This window comes from Anguilla rostrata, chromosome 9 (genome assembly GCF_018555375.3).
Source record: "Anguilla rostrata isolate EN2019 chromosome 9, ASM1855537v3, whole genome shotgun sequence".
Taxonomy (NCBI): Eukaryota; Metazoa; Chordata; class Actinopteri; order Anguilliformes; family Anguillidae; genus Anguilla; species Anguilla rostrata.
The window spans coordinates 49430813-49437804 of record NC_057941.1 but is presented as its reverse complement, the minus strand read 5'-3'; the positions used below and the strand labels follow the sequence as shown (position 1 = coordinate 49437804).

Here is a 6992-nt window from a genome sequence, read left to right as displayed (position 1 = left end):
GACTTGCCAAAAAAAAAAATCAGTAAAATAACAAAAAAAAGTATAAAGCAGCCCCGCAAGAGAAGGAGTTTGTACTCAATACAACCTTGCAGAACACACCACTTTTTCTGCTCTTGCAGGGAAATTGGAGGGTGAACTAAATGTTCCCCCAGATTAATTGACCTGGACACCTGTCTTGAACGATACCAGACAGCCCTTCAGATCCACTTTATAACAGTTTAAACCGTTATATATACCATGCTCTATCACCCTCTGGCAATGTTTCTCATGAAATTACTGCATGGTAAATGATTGCAAGTGTCGTAGATGTACTAAGATATAAGTTATAGATGTTGTTGACAGATGTTGTGGGAAGACTATGTTTCAGCTTTTAAAATGTGAAAAATGTGCTCATTTCAATAAATGTGACATATACCAATATTAGGAATGCTCTACTCCTCCTATGTCTATTTCCCATATTCAAATATATCACCATTGCCCATATGTTTTTAAAAGCAATGCTGTTGCCTCTCCTGTTTCAGGATAGCCAGCTTTGCTTGACTCATCTGCATATTTTAAAAAGAGAGAGAGATAGAGAGAGAGGGAGAAAGAGAAAGCTGTTATAGTATGCACTCAGTCAATGCAAGAACACTTAATAGCATTCTCACCCAGGGTATAACCGAAATCTATTGAAAATTGAAAAATCTTGTATTGCTGTGAAAAATAAATGCTGTTACACCTTCCGAAAAAAAAGTCTATATATTTAAAATGTATTGCAGGGTTATTCAGTTGGCAGAGTGTCCTCCATCTTTGTGATTGGTTCAAAAGCAACTCCTCTGATTGGATGCCCGCAATGCGTTTGGCTTGCAATATATAGCAGTATATTTCATTTCTGTTGCAGAATTTCTACCCTCATTCTCATAGACTTATCATCATGACCAGGGCTGTGCAAAGAGAGCGAGACCTTTTGAGGGGCAGGTGCTCAAAGTGAGAAAGGGGCACACCGACTTAGAAAGACAGTTTTCTCGACACCCAGTTACTGTACAGAATATATTTTACCAAAATTAATGAATTAATGACAGCAGCAATAATACTAAATATTTTTTAAATCAAATCAAAGGGGCACGTCGGGCAATTGTGACAAAAGGGGCAGCTGTTCAGGCACCCAGAATGCAACAAACCCAAAATCCCCCCTCCTCCTCCCCCTCCCCCCTAAGATAATGACTTAAACAAACAAACAAATAAGGAAATAAATAAATAAAAGTGGGATGAAGTCGCTGAAGATGACATTTGGCGGCTCAGCAGCGTGTCAGGCCGGTTCCCAGGGTAGCTGGCATTACCGCCTAATGCACAGCGGTGGGAGATAAATGGCTGATTATGTGTTTACTCCAATCACAATGATGCCAAATGCCGCCGTCATTATCCACTGTCAGCGAAGAACGCTTTCTTATTTTGAGAAGCTTTGCGGCACGGAAGCATCCTTTTCAAAACACACAACCGTATTTTTACGCGCGTAACCACCTGGAAAAGGTGCTGATTTCCCCAGACCCCCCTGCTAATTTCAGCAAATTACCGGTCTAAATTAACTTTGACTCACAGGGCAAGTTAATGCAAGCCTTATACTTTTTCTTTATGAACTCAGTTAGGCGAGTACGTTTTAGTGATGGCAGAACTTGCTTAAATGTGTTTTGAAGGAATCCTTGCTTTTCATTGTTTGTCAAACAAGCATTGATGTTGATTGAATCCAGACCAATGTGTGAATATGACACCTCCTTAATATTTATTCAGTATTTCCAACGAAAATAAGAAACAGACCCTCACCTTTTTCACTTTTCAAATAAATGTAGCCGTATTTTCACCTGAAAGCTAAGACTGTAGGCTATCCACTGACTATTCACCACAAAAGTGTTCACTGGGTGTGGACACGGGAGAGGAAAGGAAATATCAGTGAGGGATTACATGCATCGGGAGAATGAAACAGCATATATGCCGTCACCATTTGAACGCATAGCCGGACAGACAGACAGACGTGGAAAAGATAAAAAGAAATATCAGATGAGAGTTCAATGAAGCTTTACGCTAATCTCACGTTGTAATGACAGCTTAAGGTTTTTTGGTATTTTGATTAATTTTCGGATCTGGGCTCTAAACCGCTGTAATTCCGTTTGCTGTTGTTTAATCTTCTAACCCCGCTATCTTAATCAAAACTGAGAACAGTATTTTTCTCTTTTTAATCTTCCGTGAACGAGGGCGTGGATTATGAGTTTTTGACCTTTGCCGCGCTGCATTGCATTGTCCCCTTCAAGAAGGCCTATAAACATTCTCCTGCCGTGGAATTCCACGGGACCGGCATCGTCCTCGTGCATTATCAAATATTACTTGTGACTTGCAGCATCAGATAGATCACGTGGTGTGGCCTAACCGCCTTGAAGAATATAATTGTGCACAAAACAGCGTCAACTGTACCGCTGTGTGTTGGCATTATCAGGCTGCCGGTTTACGACTGCGGGAGACCAAACGGAAGATCTATCTCCTACTTATAACGGCCGTCGACAGGTTTTTTTTCTCTCCCTTGTTGATAATGATCTGTTTTCTCAGGCGATGACAAGTCCCGGTTCAATTACGCCATAAAATACCAAAGGCAATCTCATCGTATCGACCCGGCCCTCCACTTTCGCCCCCCTCCCGCGATTTCAAACAAATAATGCCGACCTCCTCTCTTTTGCTGCCCCCATTACTTTTTCAATAAGACGTTTTGTGAGGGCGGGAGACCCACCAATAGAAGAACAATATTATCTCTCCCCAGGGGGAACGGATGTCACAGGGTTTTCAAGCTCTGTTTTACCTTGGGATGGAGTGAGAGAGAGAGAGAGAGAAAACATGACAGAAGATGAAATGGGGGGAAAAAAATATCTTTCAGCTGCTTAAACTCCCACAGAGCCAGAAATCCCCCATGTCACAGCATAGTACAGCATCGTGGGAATGTTCCCGGAGGATTAAACTCGTGTACACGGGAAGCCCATCTAAAATTAAGCCAAATATCCCCCCTCCCCCCCCAGTTCATTTTCCTTCCAGTGTTTATATATGTAAAACAATACACGGTAGGCATGTCCACCAAATGGCCAAAAGACACGCGTCTCTGTGACAAAGGCAGTTCTTTTTTTTCATCACACGACGGTGTTCTCAACTCATTTATACACACCAGCTGACCTCAGCGCGTTCAGGTGATTTCATCCGCTAAATTAATCTAATTCCCTTGAGACATTCCGGTGATTTCCACACATTCACGTAAATTCGCCGAATTCAAGTTGCTCTCAACATATTCAGGCAATTTCAGCACATTTGGATAATTATTCAAATTCGGTTGATGTCAGCACATTCCTCTGATTTAAACATATGCCTAATGTAGAGGTGATTTACACACATTTAAGTATGTGATTCGGGTTATGAAATACTTATATATTATATATATATATCCTATTGAACCAGTTCTCATCAGACACCTCATACAGCTGCAGGCTACTAACAGATGTGAGTGATTATATTGGAGGCTGTTAATACGCATATAGGTTTATAGGCAGCATGCAAATGTTAATAAATCTCTGCAATACTGAGGTTAAAAGCGCTAAATGTGAGAAATATTATTGATTTCTGTGGGGTGTCATGTACTGCAGTAAAGGGGCAATTTTATGAGCTTCTTTTACAGTTCAATGAAGAAGCCAATCATGTGTCTTCATTTTGTCATCTATTCATTACACCTACAGCTGATTGGCCCCATGATTACCTGTATTCCCACTTTGATTCCCCACGTCATTGCTGCCAATGAGAACGTATCTCTCTGGTTAAATAAAGGTGAAATAAAATTAAATAAATAAATAAATAACTCACATTCCCTGCAGACTACAGCTGGTGTGTTTTCGTTCAGGACTTAATTTTAATGTAAATGTGCATGTACTGACGCTTGGCACGCCAGGCCTTGGTCAAAGCAGATGGATTGAAACGGGTTGTGCACCCCTGGTCTAAATTGTCAATAACCCTTTGAAATAAAGTGGTCGCGTGATTTTGAAGGGTAATCGGCCATAGGATTGGGATGTCCGTCAGACAGCCTCGTTCATCATGTAATTAAAACGGAAAGAGCGTCAGATCTGAGGGGCAAAATGTAAGCACCTTTGCTTGTTCTCTCTGTTTACAGTGTATGATTTCATTCTACAATATTTTATTTAAGATGACTGTTTTCAAACATTTAAATTGGGTATAGCCCGAGGTTCCTATTCCTAAAAAACAATCTAATAACAATCCATAATCTAATGGTGCAAATGTGCGACAAATTACTGTTATTCGGCTAATAAATTGAAACGTTTACTTTCTTGCAGTGAAAAAAATATCTCGGTGTACAGAGCAGATATCAAAACAGATGAGTCACCCTTTTTGGCCACCGTGCGCAGCACTCGCTACCTCTGCGCTCAAGAAATCTATTCTCAAGAAAACTTGGGAAATTGACAAAGGGAACGTCGAACAATGCCAGCCTACCCCTAAGGTATGTGGCGGCCTCCGCCTTTAAATAATACTGAGTGGAAAAAGGTTATCAGTTCTTTCTTGTAACGACCCTCCAGCCGCGCGCAGTTGATTGAGCTCGCGCCTCTGGCCACAGGAGGACGACCATTCTTCGGCTGCAGCGCCGTAAAAATTAACACGGACGCAAGCGATTCATTGTGATGGCGTAAAATCAGTGTGCGTCTCCTCCTTCCGACGTCTCCGGGCTGGAAAAGGTCAGGCAGATATACGAGTTCGCTTCTTTGGAACCGGGCTGCACACACTTTTGTTCTGAACCAATCTCTTATCTCATTTTATACTTCCCTGCGCCCCTAACCCTCCGCACGAAATGTCACTATATGGATTAACTTTTCGGGGAAAATAATTCTGACACGTTTATGAGTTATGTTCTGCCATGGTAGTTCATATCAATTAGGTATGTTTAAACTAAATTACGACCGGTGCTTAGCTCGAATGAAACATACTATGCGAGACTATAACGCCCCAGTGTTTGTTGTTAAAAGTGAATGACGGGCTGTTCATGGCCCTTCGATCTGACTAGACTGGCCCATTTCGACTGATGTTTACGGCAAATTTAAATTGTGGTTTCTGTAGCTATGGGGACTTCTGATTGATGGGATGTGATTCTAGAGTTACATACAAAGAAAGCTGAATTTAGTTTACTTTCTTCGCCTTGTAATCGCAGCCATGTTCTCGTTGAGTCAGGTTGGCTTTTGTCATGGATCTACGAAAGAGAATAGAAATAGCTAAAATGTCTAAATTTAAAATGTAGCCTACAGAAATCAGTAGACTGGGTTAAAATAATTTGCACGTGGCTATATATGATTTAATCACTTTTAGCCAATTTCTGCATCTTTTCAGCCAGGACTGCTTATTGTATATTTGTATGTTAAGAATGAAAGGTGGTGTACGTTTGTATATACTTTTATAATCCCACAAGCACATCCCAATAACTAATGTACTGTATATTTTGCCTACGCCATTTCATGTTGCGATGCATTCTGGAATTTACAAGGAATTCTATTCAAAACACAAGGCCAATTCTTCACCCATGAAGTAAATCGCATTGTATAAGTGTAGTTATGTTAAAATAGCACAATTCAGTAGTAAAAATGCGTTAAAATCAGTATAAAATATCTGATTGTTTTATAATCAGTGGACTTTTAAAAAAATCTAATGTCATAATCCAGAGCATGCTCCAAGACCAGGGAGGAAGAACACAAACTTCTGAAGGCAGCCGTTCTGTATGAAATGTCCGCTGGTTATTTTAGAATCATAGAAAGCTGCGGTGATTAAGTTGGAATTCAGTTCTTTAAAAACCATGCAGCATGGAATCCAAGACCAAAAATAAAAATCATTAAATAAAAATAAAACATAATTATAATTTTGAACTTCTATTTTTGGGCAAACTATTTTTTCTTTTCAATGAAAAAGAAAGAAAAGGAAAAAAAAGAGTTGCTGTCAATATTAGGTTAATTGACTGTAATAATTATCCAGTAAATTAGCCAAGGGAAGTTAAGGTCATTCCTCAGAAGACTACAGCCATCTACTGGTTTTTAAAAGTAACACCGCTTGATAGGAATCGGCTTCAAGGTGCTTCAAAGCTCTCAACGTGAGATTCTGCAACCGTGATGGAAAAATGCTGCCTCCTACTATCATCCCATTCTTTCACAGCAAATAGTGTATTTTTATTTATTTCTTTGTGATTTTAAAATTAAAGCTGAAGGAAATGTTCGAAACTCTGAAATATAATTGAATTGTTTCTTAAGGGATCGATGCCTTGGTTCAATGTGTAAGAAGCACATCAAATTATCATGTTTTCCCCCCCCCCCAAAATGTTATTTTTCTTACTTATTTTTTTAGTAATTCCTTACCGTGCTTACTCTATATGACCACTAGAGGACGCTGATGCTACTTCCAGGCGCTGCGAGTTACAAATAAGAAACCAAGCCAAATGATCTTTTCATCCAAAACGAAAGTGACACCCTCGGGCTTAAAACGTTAGTATTGTCGGGATCGAGTCACTAGGAAAGCATGCAGGTCTTATTTTTAATAAATTTAATTAACAAATTCTTCCAGACAATAAATTGGCGGAGAGGCCACACAAAATGAAACGGAAGGGAGTGGGTGTGGGGTGTATATATAATTCGGGGAGTAATGTTATATCTATGAGCAGGTTAACCCCTTAGCATTTAAACCCAGGGCGTTTGCCCAGCTACGTCTTGCAGACATTATTCACCTCATCAGAACAATGCCACCAAATATTTTTTAACCACAACTAAACATTTAACACACAATCATCTTCAAACAGTTGCAAAGAACAGACAGTTTAATTGAGTCTTCAAATGATATGCACTTTTAATCATCATTATGCACTGCTGGGAAAAAAAAAAACATACAAAAAAAGAAAACAAAACAAAGGGTCAGTGAAGGTACTGTAGGGGGTCCCTGGCCAGACT

The 6992-nt window shown here is 39.8% G+C and overlaps 1 protein-coding gene across 1 annotated transcript in view; it reads right to left on the bottom strand.

Moving 5' to 3' along the window:
* Positions 1–6844: 6844 nt before the first annotated feature.
* The window catches only part of bach1b (BTB and CNC homology 1, basic leucine zipper transcription factor 1 b), a 9805-nt gene continuing 9657 nt past the window's right edge, over positions 6845–6992 (bottom strand). The window contains exon 5 of the mRNA XM_064352615.1: positions 6845–6992. This exon is cut by the window's right edge and continues 2786 nt beyond it. The gene's annotated coding sequence lies outside the window, so the exon portion shown is untranslated.